The following is a 17035-nucleotide window of genomic DNA, read 5'->3' as shown; positions in this document are numbered from 1 at the left end:
AGAATCAGAGTAAGAGGGAGATGAGAAGTTTATGGAAGGATATAAACCAGGTTCAGGACAAATAAGTAATCAGAGGTGGAGAAAAAAACATGGGTTTGAAGGGAAACTCCACACTCCAGATATCTTAAAATTACAAGGAAATTTAAGACTAGAAATGTTACAAACCTTGAAGAAAGGAAAATTGGAGAAAAGGAAAAAAGAATATAAGTATTCAGATAATTGGTTGGAACAAAGTAAGTTAAGAGATGTACGTAGAAAGCAGAAAAAGGATGATAGAAAGGATAAATTAACTGCAGCCGCTCTAGTCACTTTAGATGATGAGACGGTGGCCAAAATAAAACATAGAGAAAATAGACCACCAACACCACCACTATTGCCTGCCCCCATGCAACCCGTAGATAGAAGGGAAATAAAACAACCATCAGCTACGGGCACAATACCAAAGAAGCCATCAGCTCTTCCTTCTTCCCCCATTATAACTAGGAGTAGAGATCCTACGTTATACCCTGTGCGCGATCTAGCTACTGCTAAGGTTCGATGGCATCCGCGAAATGAAGGCATTGATATTGATAGTGAAGAGGAAGAAATAGAATTACAATGCCCCCTAGTGGAGGTGGCAAACCCTAATAGAGAGCCAGATGGAGGACCTGAAACAATGTTAGTCTATAGACCATGGACAGCTGAAGATAGAACGGCAGCATTAAAGGGAATACCTCCTGTTGATGAATGGGTACCAGAATTTTGGACAGCAATATTGGAACTACAGAGCAGTTTCCACCTGAATGGTAGAGAAATGTTCCAATGTTTAAGACAGCTGTTCAATCATAAATGGGGAAGAGTAGCAGGAGACTTTACTGGTCATGGACCAGACAATCAACCACTTGCACATAATTCACAAGCTCTGCAACAGAGTATGCAGCAATTACATGGAAGGATAGAGACAGTGTTTATGAGACGAGCAGATTATGGTAGAATTGCACAATGCAAGCAAAAAGATGGAGAAGAGCCAGAGGACTTTATGGATAGGATGAGAGTGGTGTTTAGAGGGAATTCAGGAATTCCTCATAATGAGGAAAATGGAGGAGTTTATCAGCAACAGTTAAAACGTGCGTTCATCGCAGGGCTAAAACCTGAACTGAAGAGATACATAGATAAACATTGGGTTCATCAGAATACTGGTTCAGTACAGCAAGCCCTAGAATATGCCCAACACGCCCATACAGCACAAAAACAGAAATCAGATGCAGTGTTTGCTGCTAATGATACTGTTGCAATAATACATATGAATCCTCCGGGGAGGGGAGGGTTCAGAGGAAGGTCACGAGGCCGAGGAAGGGGGAGAGGTGCTTTTAGGAGCAATCAGCGAAATTTATTACAGCAAGATAACACTTGCTGGACATGCGGAAAACTTGGGCACTTAGCTAGGCAATGTAGAACCAAGTTTATAAACAACCCAAATTCCACAGAGAATCAATGACAATTAGCCTGTGAACCATCAAAGGAGCCAGATAAGCTGCAAAAACAGGATGAGACAGAAGAGATAGATTTGCAAGCAGTTTGCCAACTGCTAGCACTAAAACAACTTGAAGAACTACCAAAACGAAGGCTTATTATAAATGGGAAAATATATGAGTGCCTATGTGATACCGGAGCCTGTAGAACAGTGTTAACCACTAGCCCTCCAAGGGTCACCTTTTCTTCGTCCTCCATAAATATCCGAACTGCAGGAGGCCAAGCTGAAAGTCATCAATTGACAAATCCAGTTAGCATAAAAGATGAGGAAACAGAGTTAGAATGTCACGCCCAAGTGCTAATAAGCCCTTCATGTCCAGTCAATCTGTTAGGAAGGGATCTTATGATACAAATGGGTATTAGTGTGACTGCAACACCCACTGGCATGAAGGCTATAGTAGAAAAGCAAACTTTCGTGATACATGGCATGTCAGCTCCACAGTATTATTGGTCCCTAGATCTGGGGGGGACAGCACAGACACGTGAAATATTGAGAAAAACTAGAGAAAAGCAGTCCCCTAAACAAACCCAGTTCATGCCTGGCGATGCCTTACACGTCACTATGTGGTACAAAGGCACCCCAGGACCAGATTATGCCTATGACAAAACGTTTCATGCCCTTCAAGATACTTGTATCACCTTACAACATATATATGTTAACTCCACTACTGGCTTTTCTGCTGCTTCAGTCATCTTATCTAATAAACAACAGGCTGTGTTCAGAGGGGAAACACCACACGTATCTCTATCAAAACCACCTCAGATGCAGTGGAGGGATGTAGAGATGTTCTTACGAGATTCCATGCACAGTTACAATGACTACCAACCCGTACCTGGCTCCTTTTGGAGCTATGACAAAAAACACAATGTGTGGCGGTTTCCTTTGGGATGGAGAGTTCAAACCACTCTCACCACACACTTGCAGGACCCAACCTGACAAATTTTTCCAACCCTGGAGGAGGGATCATGTCCAGATCTAGATCACCTCCTGGAAGGGTTGTGGTCGTCCTCCCCCACTGATGTAGGACTGGTAAAGGGGTTTCCACCTTACAAAGTAATTGTGAAATCAGAACACCGTCCGGTAGTTAGACAATACCCGTTAAAACCTGAAGCAGAGAAAGGTATAGCCCCTGTAGTGCAGGATATGTTGGCATCAGGAATATTGCGAGAGGCTCCTGAGGCCACTTGCAATACTCCTATCTTCCCTGTCCAGAAGGGACATACAGGGAAATGGCGCATGGTGCAGGATTTAAGACCAGTAAATGAAATAGTACAACATGCTGCACCAGATGTGCCTAATCCACACCTTTTGTTAATTTCCTTGTCCCCTGACAAGAAGTATTTTTCAGTAGTGGATCTGAGTAATGCCTTTTTTTCAGTACCACTACATCCTGATTCACAACACTTATTTGGTTTCACTTATAAAGGACATAAATACACATACACTAGACTCCCTCAAGGGTTTTCAGAAAGTCCACATGTATATACAATGGCACTACGGTATTCAATGAGTTCCTGTAAAATACCATCCCATAGTCAAGTGCTACTGTATGTAGATGATATATTAATTGCTTCAGATACAAAACAGCATTGCAAAGAAGCCACACTGTTAGTGTTACAGCATTTGTATGATACAGGACATAAAGCATCAAAACAAAAATTACAGTATTGCAGAGAGGAAGTTATATATCTTGGACATAAACTCTCCCAACAAGGTCGATCGTTATTAGAAACTAGAAAACAGGCAATACAAGAGGCACCAAAGCCAAAGACTAAACAGCAAATGATGTCCTTCTTAGGACTTTGCAATTATTGCAGGGAATGGTTACCTGATTATGCTGCACTCGTTCAACATTTACAAACCCTGATTTATGGGAAGGACATGGCACTGAAAGATAAAATTCAGTGGACAAAAGAAGGAGAATTGGCATTCACAAACTTAAAAATGATGTTACAAACTAATGTGACACTTGCTCTGCCAGATTATCAACAACCATTTACCCTATGTGTTGATGCAAATCAAGGGTATATGAAGGCAGTATTAACACAGCCATTCGGCGCAAAAGAGAGGCCATTAGCGTTCTATTCTAAACGATTAGATGCAGTGGCAGCTGGTTTTCCGCAGTGTTTGCAGGCATGTGCAGCTGCTGCAGAAGCAGTGAAATTATCAGCAGAATTAGTGTTGTGTCACCCACTCACTTTGAAGGTGCCACATTCAGTTTCTTTAGTTTTACTGCAGACGCCACTGCCATTCCTCACACATGTTAGACATCTGACCCTAGTCTCACTCCTGCTTTCACAGTCAAACATTACAATACAGCGATGTGGTCCTCTCAACCCTAGCACCCTTCTTCCGACAGCGGAAGATGGAGAGCCACATTCGTGCAAAGCAGTTGTGGAAGAACAAACCAAACCAAGAGCAGATATTTTACAGACCCCAATACCAGATTCAACAGTTGTTTTTGTAGATGGATCAGCATCAAAAAATGACATGGGGAAGAACAAGGTCGGATATGCTGTAGTTACATCTACTGAAGTGTTAGAGGCCGATGCACTTCCCCCTGCTTGTTCAGCACAAGCGGCTGAACTCTATGCTGTAATTAGGGCATGCGAGCTCTTCAAAAACAAGCCACTTACAATATACACTGATAGTCAATATGTGTTTGGAGCTGTTCATCACCATGCAAGAGTGTGGAAAAATAGAGGATTCAAGACATCGCAAGGAACATCTTTAACTCATACGAACCTATTACTCAGGTTGTTAGATGTTGTGCAATTACCATATTGCCTTGCGATATGCAAATGTAAGGCACACCAAACTGATGCTTCCGCAATAGCTAAAGGAAACAGTTTTGCGGACATGACGGCGAAAGGTGCTGCACAAAAACAACCTGCCTTAAATGTTACAGATGTCTTGTTGATAGATAGTGATGTACTATGTGATGCACAGACTCATGCACCTAAAACAGAAATACAGAGCTGGATTAAGAGAGGAGCAATACAGCAAGGAAAAACTTATTATATGAATGACAAGCCCATCCTACCAAAAAATTTATACAAGACAGCTGCCTTAGTGAGCCATGGAAACACCCATGTCTCAACAGGAGGGATGGTACATATTATTCAACAATACTTTTATACTATAAATTTTTCTGATTATGCAAAACAATTTTGTCGAGCTTGCTTAATTTGCTGTAAACACAATGCACAAGGCAACATAAGGCCAAAACGTGGCCAGTTTCCCGCAGCTGAGTATCCATTTAAAATTGTACATATGGATTTCATTGAATTATCTTGGTCACAAGGGAAGAAGTACTGTCTAGTCATTATAGACACCTTTTCTAAGTGGGTAGAAATATACCCTGTAAAACACTGTGATGCAATGACCGTTGCAAAATGTTTGGTAGGCCATTATTTCCCTACCTATGGCATACCTCATATTATAAGATCGGACAATGGGACTCACAAGCACTCAAAAATCATTGCGCTTATCACCCCCAGAGCGCAGGCTTAGTGGAAAGGACCAACGGCACCATTAAAACAAGGCTCAGAAAGACAATGGAAGAGACAAAAAGACCGTGGCCAGAATGTTTGTCTCTAGTAAAATTATGGATGAGAATAACTCCCACTCCTGCAGGATTGACACCATTTGAAATAGTGTATGGTAGACCGTTTCCCTTAGCAACCGAAATGAGTGATATAGGGAAAGCAGACAGAGAAAATACGTTAGCCGATTGGATGCGTAAGCTATTATCATCACAACAAAAACATAACCCCAGTAGTCTGCCAGTAAATTCTGTTTCTGTTCAACAGGATAATCTGCAGCCAGGAGATTGGATCCTGGTCAAGGTCCTGTTGCGAAAGGAGTGGAGCACACCTCGGTGGGACGGACCTTATCAAGTCCTCCTCACAACACCAACAGCGGTGAAAATAGCAGAGCGACCTTCCTGGATACATAAGAGTCACTGTAAGCCCATCAAGCCCGTATCAGAGACCTCTGTACCTTCGGAGTAGCAGTGGAAGTCAAAGGCGCAGCAATCAATAGGATACTGACGTCTCAACCCGGTGAAGAAAACAGCTGATCTGCACTCCATTTAGAATGGCTCTGATTGGGTGGGGATGTGGTAAGGTAACTCTCGGTGTAATTCTCTTTATGGGAATTGTTGGTCTGCTTCTGCACTCACCAGAGAAGGTGTTTCGCCCACCTAGATGGACACATGATGGTTCCCACCTGAGACCTATCTCCACAAATGAGACCCATCCTTTCCTACAAAATTACTGGTATCGTTATGTTTATGATTCAGCAAAGAAAGACAATTTAACTAACTGTTATGTCTGTACACATATGTCCCTGGATCCCCATGCCAGTCCCTCATGGTTGGACTGGTTTCTCACTGGGTCCTGGTGGCAGTTACTGCTAAAGTTCTCACTCCCCATTCTTGTTACATTATTATTTGTATGTTGTTGTTTCATTTGTATTATACCCTGCCTCCGTTCCATGATACAACATACTTTTAGTTCTGTTTTTCTGCTATACACTGCAGAAGAACGAATGGATTTACTAACCTTGTCTAGCCCTCTTAATAATGATGATGATGTGATCTGAATGACGGTTGTGCTGAAAGTGTTTTTGCAATTTGTACAATACTGATGCTTCTGATCATACTGTCATGATAAACAGGAGGGACTGTTAGGTTGAAGAAACTGTTAGTAATCATTTGTTATCATTTCTGTATAATCAGCAATGAGTGTAAATATGTATATACATTATTTTGTTTTTCTTTACCTTCATACTTTAGATTATATTAGTTTACACGTATCCTGAGCACGTGTTTAAATAGTTGTCTACCTGAGGAAAACCAGAACTTCTTCTTACTCTCACAGTCTTTTCTTTGTTCTCACTCCAAGACCCCTGCCCCCCATTGACTATAAATAAAGGTGCCAAGGGGAACCACCCTTTGTAACACATTCCTTTGTAGCCTACCATGCAGAGAGTCTGGTTACCCTTGTGCAAGTAAAACTCTAAGTGTGTTGTCTCGTAATTAATGGTGTGTACAGAGTTGGAGTGGAAAGCCTGTCGCTTTCTCCAACATATACTGTATTGTAGTTTGGTCCTGTGTGCAGAGTTGGAGTGGAAAGCCTGACGCTTTCTCCAACAGCCAATAATATCGAGTCTTCTGTGGCGAAGTGCTTTTTGCATAGAAAACAAAGCGGTCAGTTGAAGAGGAATAATATCAGTACTTTGTTTAAAACTGTGTGTAAAAAGCTGTCTCTTTATCATTAACAATAAGTTGTAAAACGTGAATGGGGAGTGACAGTCTTCAAGTTTGTGAGAAGATCGCGCCCTGGTGGAATAAAGGCACGAACAGCTTACAGCACCTAGAATTACCAGGAAGTATTTAGAGTAAAACGGTGTGTAAAAGCTGCCTTTATGAATGAGAGAAAAAAAAAAAATATATATAAAATAGTAAAATGGAAGGGGAGTGATAGATTTAAATTAATCGTGAAGTGGAGCGCCCCCTGTATAAAGTAAAAGTGAGAAAAGCTTACAGCACCTGGTATTCCCAGGCAGTCTCCCATCCAACTACTAACCAGACCCTACCCTGCTTAGCTTCCGAGATCAGACGAGATCAGGCGTGTTCAGGGTGGTATGGCCGTAAGCGAGAGATGCTACCGAAAACAGCCCTTTTGCATTACACGCCTCTATACATGCCAGTTGGTCCCATTGGATACTACTAATGTTCTTTTTTTTTTTTTATCTGACTCACACTGCAGCCCCACCATCCAATCGGCAGCGCCGGACCCACACCAAACATTCACCAAACTACTCAGCCGGCAGCCTACCACAATTATTCCATTCTTTCCGCATCCGCACACTTCCTTCTTTTTAACTCCTTTTCACTACCGCACAGGTTAATCGCCGCACGTCCCCCGACGGCAAACATTACTCAACAACAACAAACAACAACAAATTTATTTTTATATAGCGCATTATCACAACATTACATTGTCTCAAAGCGCTTTACAGTATCCTCACCCAAAGCCCCCAGTGAGTAAGCCATAGGCGACAGTGGCAAGGAAAAACTCCCTAGAAGGAAGAAACCTTGAGAGGGACCAGACTCAAAGGGGAAGCCCATCCTCCAGGGGCCGGCAGGGATAGTCAAATAGAGAGAGCCGAAGCCGAGTCTTCTTCCAATTGCCAGGCAACCAGAGGTAAGGCAGCGGGTCATACACGGAAGAACAGAACGGCGAGCTGGATGCAGGGACGTCACTGGTGGTGGTCGGGTGTGCTGGATATCTTGATAGATTGAGGTCTCCAGGCATCACCCCCAGGAGGAGTAGGGGAAATAAAATGTACAATTAGGCATAGTAGAGGAGGCTATTGGCAGTGCTAAAAGCTAGGTGAGTACAATATGAAGTGCAATCTGCAAGCTCCGGCAGATATGGCTATGGCAGCATCAGTAGGAGGGAGAGGCAAGTGGGAATGCCGGCATGGGGAGTCCCTGAAATGTCAGCACTCCAGTTCCACAAGAGATTGCAAAGCTAGAGTGACAGCACTGACAATCCAGTTCATCCAAAGCCAATGGCACCGATCCCCACCCAGCTCTACACCTCACACTACAGGTCTGACTGGGAGTGAAGAGTTAGCTAGGGCTAGAACTAGTGTCCCTATACGCTAAACTAAACAGGTGTGTTTTTAGTCTGGACTTGAATATTGAGAGTGAACCTGAAACCCGCACATCCGGTGGAAGACCATTCCACAGCAGAGGAGCTTTGTAGGAGAAAGCTCTGCAGCCTGCCGTAGCTCTTTCTACCCTAGGCACTAACAGATATCCCATGGCTTGAGAGCGAAGCAAGCGTGGAGGGTTGTATGTGGTCAGCAGTTCACTAAGGTATTCTGGTGCAAGGCCATTTAGTGCTTTATAAGTTAATAGCAGTATTTTATAGTCAATTCGAGACTTAACTGGCAGCCAATGAAGAGAGGATAAGACCGGTGTAATATGATCAAATTTTTTAGTGTTTGTTAGAACTCTGGCTGCAGCATTCTGTACCATCTGAAGTTTATGCAAGGATCCAGACGGGCAACCCGATAGGAGGGCATTACAGTAATCCAGTCTGGAACTTACGAAGGCATGTATTAGTTTTTCTGCATCATTAAGTGAGAGCATCTTACGAAGCTTGGCTATGTTCCGTAGATGATAAAATGCAGTTCTAGTAATACTTCTTATGTGAGCATCAAAGCATAGATCTGAATCGACAAGAACGCCAAGATTTCTAACTACCATGTTAGGTTGTGTAGGAAGGTTACCAACGTTGAGGTGGTGGAACTTATTTCTAGCAGCCTTGGGACCAATTACCAGAACTTCTGTTTTTTCTGTGTTTAACATAAGGAAATTTTTTGCCATCCAGCACTGGATATCTAATAGACAGTCTTCTAACCGAGATAGCAGTGATATATCATCAGGGTTAAAGGTTACTCCTTTGCCTACCTCATGCAGGCTTCTCTTAACGACCCTCTGTTATCAACTCCGCTAACAGCCACAAAATCTCCGCCGCACGAAGCCCACTGGTAGCTGCTGAATCACATGCTTCCCCAAAACGTCGCGCTGTCAGAACACTGGGAGCTACACACACCAACAAGTCCATACTGCAGGCTGCAGCCAGAACAATTTTCTACATTCAAACATCGACGGCCTCTTCTCTCTAAAAATTCAGCAGACCGCTTCTACCACCAGCAAAGAAGTTTCCATCCCTAATTCCTCTGTGATTCCCACTAACCTAAACATTAAGCTGGCATTGAAGGGTGTGAATTACCCTGGCCAATCTGTTCTTTTAAATACAGCTTTTAGCAAGTTTTGAAAGGAGAAGAGCAGAACTTGCTATGCCAATAATATCGAGTCTTCTGTGGCGAAGTGGTTTTTGCATAGAAAACAAAGCGGTCAGTTGAAGAGGAATAATATCAGTACTTTGTTTAAAACTGTGTGTAAAAAGCTGTCTCTTTATCATCAACAATAAGTTGTAAAACGTGAATGGGGAGTGACAGTCTTCAAGTTTGTGAGAAGATCGCGCCCTGGTGGAATAAAGGCACAAACAGCTTACAGCACCTAGAATTACCAGGAAGTATTTAGAGTAAAACGGTTTCTAAAAGCTGCCTTTATGAATGAGAGAAAAAAAATATATATATATAAAATAGTAAAATGGAAGGGGAGTGATAGATTTAAATTAATCGTGAAGTGGAGCGCCCCCTGTATAAAGTAAAAGTGAGAAAAGCTTACAGCACCTGGTATTCCCAGGCGGTCTCCCATCCAAGTACTAACCAGACCCTACCCTGCTTAGCTTCCGAGATCAGACTAGATCAGGCGTGTTCAGGGTGGTATGGCCGTAAGCGAGAGATGCTACCGAAAACAGCCCTTTTGCATTACACGCCTCTATACATGCCAGTTGGTCCCATTGGATACTACTAATGTTCTTTTTTTTTTTTTTATCTGACTCACACTGCAGCCCCACCATCCAATCGGCAGCGCCGGACCCACACCAAACATTCACCAAACTACTCAGCCGGCAGCCTACCACAATTATTCCATTCTTTCCACATCCGCACACTTCCTTCTTTTTAACTCCTTTTCACTACCGCACAGGTTAATCGCCGCACGTCCCCCGCCGGCAAACATTACTCCTTTGCCTACTGCATGCAGGCTTCTCTTAACGACCCTCTGTTATCAACTCCGCTAACAGCCACAAAATCTCCGCCGCACGAAGCCCACTGGTAGCTGCTGAATCACATGCTTCCCCAAAACGTCGCGCTGTCAGAACACTGGGAGCTACACACACCAACAAGTCCATACTGCAGGCTGCAGCCAGAACAATTTTCTACATTCAAAAATCGACGGCCTCTTCTCTCTAAAAATTCACCAGACCGCTTCTACCACCAGCAAAGAAGTTTCCATCCCTAATTCCTCTGTGATTCCCACTAACCTAAACATTAAGCTGGCATTGAAGGGTGTGAATTACCCCGGCCAATCTGTTCTTTTAAATACAGCTTTTAGCAAGTTTTGAAAGGAGAAGAGCAGAACTTGCTATGCCAATAATATTGAGTCTTCTGTGGCGAAGTGGTTTTTGCATAGAAAACAAAGCGGTCAGTTGAAGAGGAATAATATCAGTACTTTGTTTAAAACTGTGTGTAAAAAGCTGTCTCTTTATCATTAACAATAAGTTGTAAAACGTGAATGGGGAGTGACAGTCTTCAAGTTTGTGAGAAGATCGCGCCCTGGTGGAATAAAGGCACGGACAGCTTACAGCACCTAGAATTACCAGGAAGTATTTAGAGTAAAACCGTGTGTAAAAGCTGCCTTTATGAATGAGAGAAAAAAATATATATATATAAAATAGTAAAATGGAAGGGGAGTGATAGATTTAAATTAATCGTGAAGTGGAGCGCCCCCTGTATAAAGTAAAAGTGAGAAAAGCTTACAGCACCTGGTATTCCCAGGCGGTCTCCCATCCAAGTACTAACCAGACCTTACCCTGCTTAGCTTCCGAGATCAGACTAGATCAGGCGTGTTCAGGGTGGTATGGCCGTAAGCGAGAGATGCTACCGAAAACAGCCCTTTTGTATTACACGCCTCTATACATGCCAGTTGGTCCCATTGGATACTACTAATGTTCTTTTTTTTTTTTTTTTATCTGACTCACACTGCAGCCCCACCATCCAATCGGCAGCGCCGGACCCACACCAAACATTCACCAAACTACTCAGCCGGCAGCCTACCACAATTATTCCATTCTTTCCGCATCCGCACACTTCCTTCTTTTTAACTCCTTTTCACTACCGCACAGGTTAATCGCCGCACGTCCCCCGACGGCAAACATTACTCCTTTGCCTACCTCATGCAGGCTTCTCTTAACGACCCTCTGTTATCAACTCCGCTAACAGCCACAAAATCTCCGCCGCACGAAGCCCACTGGTAGCTGCTGAATCACATGCTTCCCTAAAACGTCGCGCTGTCAGAACACTGGGAGCTACACACACCAACAAGTCCATACTGCAGGCTGCAGCCAGAACAATTTTCTACATTCAAACATCGACGGCCTCTTCTCTCTAAAAATTCAGCAGACCGCTTCTACCACCAGCAAAGAAGTTTCCATCCCTAATTCCTCTGTGATTCCCACTAACCTAAACATTAAGCTGGCATTGAAGGGTGTGAATTACCCTGGCCAATCTGTTCTTTTAAATACAGCTTTTAGCAAGTTTTGAAAGGAGAAGAGCAGAACTTGCTATGCCAATAATATCGAGTCTTCTGTGGCGAAGTGGTTTTTGCATAGAAAACAAAGCGGTCAGTTGAAGAGGAATAATATCAGTACTTTGTTTAAAACTGTGTGTAAAAAGCTGTCTCTTTATCATCAACAATAAGTTGTAAAACGTGAATGGGGAGTGACAGTCTTCAAGTTTGTGAGAAGATCGCGCCCTGGTGGAATAAAGGCACAAACAGCTTACAGCACCTAGAATTACCAGGAAGTATTTAGAGTAAAACGGTTTCTAAAAGCTGCCTTTATGAATGAGAGAAAAAAAATATATATATATAAAATAGTAAAATGGAAGGGGAGTGATAGATTTAAATTAATCGTGAAGTGGAGCGCCCCCTGTATAAAGTAAAAGTGAGAAAAGCTTACAGCACCTGGTATTCCCAGGCGGTCTCCCATCCAAGTACTAACCAGACCTTACCCTGCTTAGCTTCCGAGATCAGACTAGATCAGGCGTGTTCAGGGTGGTATGGCCGTAAGCAAGAGATGCTACCGAAAACAGCCCTTTTGTATTACACGCCTCTATACATGCCAGTTGGTCCCATTGGATACTACTAATGTTCTTTTTTTTTTTTTTTATCTGACTCACACTGCAGCCCCACCATCCAATCGGCAGCGCCGGACCCACACCAAACATTCACCAAACTACTCAGCCGGCAGCCTACCACAATTATTCCATTCTTTCCGCATCCGCACACTTCCTTCTTTTTAACTCCTTTTCACTACCGCACAGGTTAATCGCCGCACGTCCCCCGCCGGCAAACATTACTCCTTTGCCTACTGCATGCAGGCTTCTCTTAACGACCCTCTGTTATCAACTCCGCTAACAGCCACAAAATCTCCGCCGCACGAAGCCCACTGGTAGCTGCTGAATCACATGCTTCCCCAAAACGTCGCGCTGTCAGAACACTGGGAGCTACACACACCAACAAGTCCATACTGCAGGCTGCAGCCAGAACAATTTTCTACATTCAAAAATCGACGGCCTCTTCTCTCTAAAAATTCACCAGACCGCTTCTACCACCAGCAAAGAAGTTTCCATCCCTAATTCCTCTGTCATTCCCACTAACCTAAACATTAAGCTGGCATTGAAGGGTGTGAATTACCCCGGCCAATCTGTTCTTTTAAATACAGCTTTTAGCAAGTTTTGAAAGGAGAAGAGCAGAACTTGCTATGCCAATAATATTGAGTCTTCTGTGGCGAAGTGGTTTTTGCATAGAAAACAAAGCGGTCAGTTGAAGAGGAATAATATCAGTACTTTGTTTAAAACTGTGTGTAAAAAGCTGTCTCTTTATCATTAACAATAAGTTGTAAAACGTGAATGGGGAGTGACAGTCTTCAAGTTTGTGAGAAGATCGCGCCCTGGTGGAATAAAGGCACGGACAGCTTACAGCACCTAGAATTACCAGGAAGTATTTAGAGTAAAACCGTGTGTAAAAGCTGCCTTTATGAATGAGAGAAAAAAAAATATATATATAAAATAGTAAAATGGAAGGGGAGTGATAGATTTAAATTAATCGTGAAGTGGAGCGCCCCCTGTATAAAGTAAAAGTGAGAAAAGCTTATGTAGCGCCCCTTTGCTCTCCTGGCGTTAAATAGGGGTAGCTACCCCAGGTCCCTTGGTAAGGGGTGTAATCTCTTACTAATAAATAATTTACCTTACTTATCAAATTTAGAAGCTTTGTTGTCCATGGGACTATATGTATCAACGCCCCTATGAAAACTAATATTAAACCCAGGGTATAAACCTCCAAAAGATATATAGTTACCTGTTTTACTTACAACTATGCTTGCTAACTAATCATTGTAAATGTATCTTCCCCAGAAATATTGGTACCCTTAAAATACCTACTACCAGTATGCAAAGTATAACCAATAATGCACTCATTCAGAGAAATACACACACAGCAATATAAAACAACAATATCAGTATTTACTACAATGAAACTTAATCACATGCCTTAACAATTTAACACACTTTTCCAGTTGTAAATCATTCCCATTGCGTTACCTTAAATCAAATTCAAACTACTGGTTCTCCTACACATAAATCAATATTCCGTAATTCTTAAACTTATTCGTTCAAATAACATAAAGCAGGCGTAAATTTAGAAACATAAACCCCAAATGTTCACCGTTGCAGGCCTGTCCGCCGCTCGTGTGCGCTGTAGATTCGCGAAATGGCGACTTCCACTATAAAATAACCAGGTACCTGAATCTTCGGGATACCACTGAATCAAAGAAATGGAAATCCTTTACTATGAAGATGAGGAGACTCCATCGGCATCCGTCCGTTCCGTCAGTCCCGTCCGTCGCTAGGTTAGATGAGTCCAGTGCCACAGTTCGGCGAATCCGGTGTCCTCTGGGTCGCTGGCACGGCACTCGCGATGTTAGCTGTCCGCTAACTTTGCAGCTCCGTCCACCATAGGCACTTTTAGCCACCGTGCGCTGACTCTCTTAACTTTTGTCAGTGTCCTAAGCCGTTAACTTCACTCCGAAGTTACACTTACCCACCGACAAACTTTCCCACCCGTAGAGTTACTTTTAAATGATCTAGCCGATCATTTATGTGAACTTTTACAGGCGGTTTTAGCAAATACACTCTCCGTGTACTTCACCATTAACTCTCCTCCTTCCCGCCTCTGTCTCCTCTCTTGTCCCTCCTCCTTACATCGTACTTCCTTCCACCCTCAGACACATACTCCCTTCTCATTGGTTCACCGGTTAGGTAATACACATTACACATTCCAATTATATTCTTACAATACCAAACAATATTATAACATTAAGCACAGAACAATACATGAACACATTTTTTCTTTATGTGCAGAATTGGTTAACCTTTCAATACTAGCATTATAAATCTAACCCTTTATTAAATTATATGAACTTATATTAACTATAATTATTTCTTCCACGGGTTACATCCTCCCCCTTCTAAACGTCTGCATGTCCTCATGAGACAACTGACACATAGAATAACAAAAGGATTTGTTCTAGAGTAACCAATTATTTTAATAACCTAACTTAATAATAATCCCCTTGTGGAAAATCTTTATTGGCTGATTACTAGCCTTACCTGGTTCATCATACGTTAAACGAATCACAGGCCTCACTTGTCTTTTAGAGCTAGATCTACGCCTAAGATTTCCGTCTTCCTTAGCAACTGATCTACGTTTTGTCCTAGGAACACTAATGGGCATAGGATAATCTTCCTGTTCCAGTTCTGAGTCAGTTTGATCCAACTCAGGGGTGTGCGCCACGGCCTCATCCCTATCTGATTGAAACTCTTTATCCGGAGCAGAGCTTTGACACTCATCAATGCCTGAAACTTCCTCAGATTCCTCATACAGTGAACATTCCTCCTCATTAGGGCTAGAGAGTACCTCTTCCTCGTCACCTTTCTCTGGGACTGCTGGTTCACGGTCCTCATCACAGAACCCCACAGCCTGTGACTCCCCAAAGGTCCTCCTAGGTAAAAGTTTATGCAGACTCTGCCTGTACGATCTACGAGTCCTTCCATAGTTCCTGTCCGAAGATGAATCAGTATCATCTAGTTCCCTGTCCTGTACGCTTTGTGCCTTTCTTTCGGGTCTGACTGTTGTTCTTTGTAGTCTTGTCTTCGGTCTTACAGGTGACTGTTCCCGACCTTCAGCTTCTGGAATTCTCATAGACTGACTGATAGGTAAGAGATGATCTCGGTGTATTGTCTTTATAACCTCCCTCCCACCTTCAGGCTTCACTCTGTACACAGGCAAGTTAGGTAATTTCCCCACCACAATATATGGCACAGAGCTCCAGCGACTTTCAAGTTTGTGTTTGCCTCTCAACCCCAGATTCCGGAGAAGCACTCTGTCACCCGTATTAATAGTCTGGAAACACACTTTCCTGTCATAGCCTCTTTTGTTTCTTTGATGTGCCTTGTCTGCAGATTTGCGTGCGAGCTCATAGGCCTTCTGCAGATCTTCTCTCAGCTTTTCTACATACCGGCAATGTTGTTTGTCTCCTGTTCCATCCGGTGAGGTACCAAAACAAAGGTCCACTGGCAGCCTAGCTTCTCTGCCAAACATCAACAGATATGGGGAGTATCCAGTGGCGTCACATCTTGTACTGTTGTAGGCATGGACGACATAGGGGACATGCTGACTCCACGACCTTCTCTTGTCATGCCCCAGTGTCGCTAACATTGAGAGTAACGTGCGGTTAAATCTCTCAGGTTGAGGATCTCCTTGAGGATGATAGGGAGTGGTCCGGGATTTCCGTACCCCCAATATCATCAGAAGCTCTCGAATAACCCGACTTTCAAAGTCTCTCCCTTGGTCGGAATGTATTCGGCTTGGCAGACCATAATGCACAAAGTACTTTTCTAAAAGGACTTTAGCCACTGTGAGGGCTTTTTGATTCCTTGTAGGAAATGCCTGGGCGTATCGCGTAAAATGATCAGTCACGACCAATACATCCCTGATTCCCCTTGAATCTGGTTCCATGGAGAGAAAATCTATACAAACCAGGTCCATTGGGCCACTACTTACAATCTGATGCAGGGGTGCAACCCTCTTGCAAGGTGTTTTCCGCGTAACACACTCTCCACAGTCTTTGACATACTGTTCCACATCCATCGCCATCTTGGGCCAATAGAATCTACCACGTAGCAAATCTATCGTTCTATCAACTCCCAGATGCCCCATATCATCATGTAAGGAGTGCAGGACTTCCTCTCGGAACTCAGTCGGCAGCACCAGCTGTGTTACCCGTTCTCCAGAAGGTCTTTTGCTCGTCCTTTGCAACAACCCATCTTGCAACACAAGTCGGTTTTTTTCTCTCTTAAACCACATCAGTTCAGGAGCAGTTCCTTTGTCACCTGGCCACTTTCCTTCCTGCATAGCTCTCATCACACTCTGTAGGACATCATCCTTCTTCTGAGCTGCTACTAATTCAGCTTTGGACAACTGTCTCAAGGAACCCAGAGAAATGTGAGTAGGGAAAGCGAACACCTCAGGGATACACTCCGGAGAAGCTCCCAGTTGATCCACATATCGGGGCGGTATTCCATACAACTCCGTACCACCGATCCTCTGACAGATGGATTTTACCCCTATCTGAGGTACCTCCTCACAGTCTCTTCTCCATGCCTCCTTGGCCATGTTTCTGGAAAGCAGGTCAGCATCCACATTGGCTTTGCCAGGTCGGTACTGGATATTGAAATCATACGTGGCTAAGG

The 17035-nt window shown here is 43.3% G+C and overlaps 4 non-coding genes across 4 annotated transcripts; all 4 read right to left on the bottom strand.

Moving 5' to 3' along the window:
* Window positions 1-7055: 7055 nt before the first annotated feature.
* Window positions 7056-7174, bottom strand: LOC125736021 (5S ribosomal RNA). The gene has a single exon (XR_007395304.1). It is a non-coding gene; the product is annotated as a 5S ribosomal RNA (ribosomal RNA).
* Window positions 7175-9781: 2607 nt separating this feature from the next.
* On the bottom strand, window positions 9782-9900 carry LOC125735369 (5S ribosomal RNA). Its single transcript, XR_007394665.1, has one exon. It is a non-coding gene; the product is annotated as a 5S ribosomal RNA (ribosomal RNA).
* A 1077-nt stretch (window positions 9901-10977) lies between these two features.
* On the bottom strand, window positions 10978-11096 carry LOC125737043 (5S ribosomal RNA). Its single transcript, XR_007396309.1, has one exon. It is a non-coding gene; the product is annotated as a 5S ribosomal RNA (ribosomal RNA).
* Window positions 11097-12176: 1080 nt separating this feature from the next.
* On the bottom strand, window positions 12177-12295 carry LOC125737041 (5S ribosomal RNA). Its single transcript, XR_007396308.1, has one exon. It is a non-coding gene; the product is annotated as a 5S ribosomal RNA (ribosomal RNA).
* Between the last annotated feature and the right edge of the window lie 4740 nt (window positions 12296-17035).

Source organism: Brienomyrus brachyistius, chromosome 2, assembly GCF_023856365.1.
Source record: "Brienomyrus brachyistius isolate T26 chromosome 2, BBRACH_0.4, whole genome shotgun sequence".
NCBI classification, from domain to species: domain Eukaryota; kingdom Metazoa; phylum Chordata; class Actinopteri; order Osteoglossiformes; family Mormyridae; genus Brienomyrus; species Brienomyrus brachyistius.
This window is presented reverse-complemented; position numbering and strand designations above follow the sequence as displayed.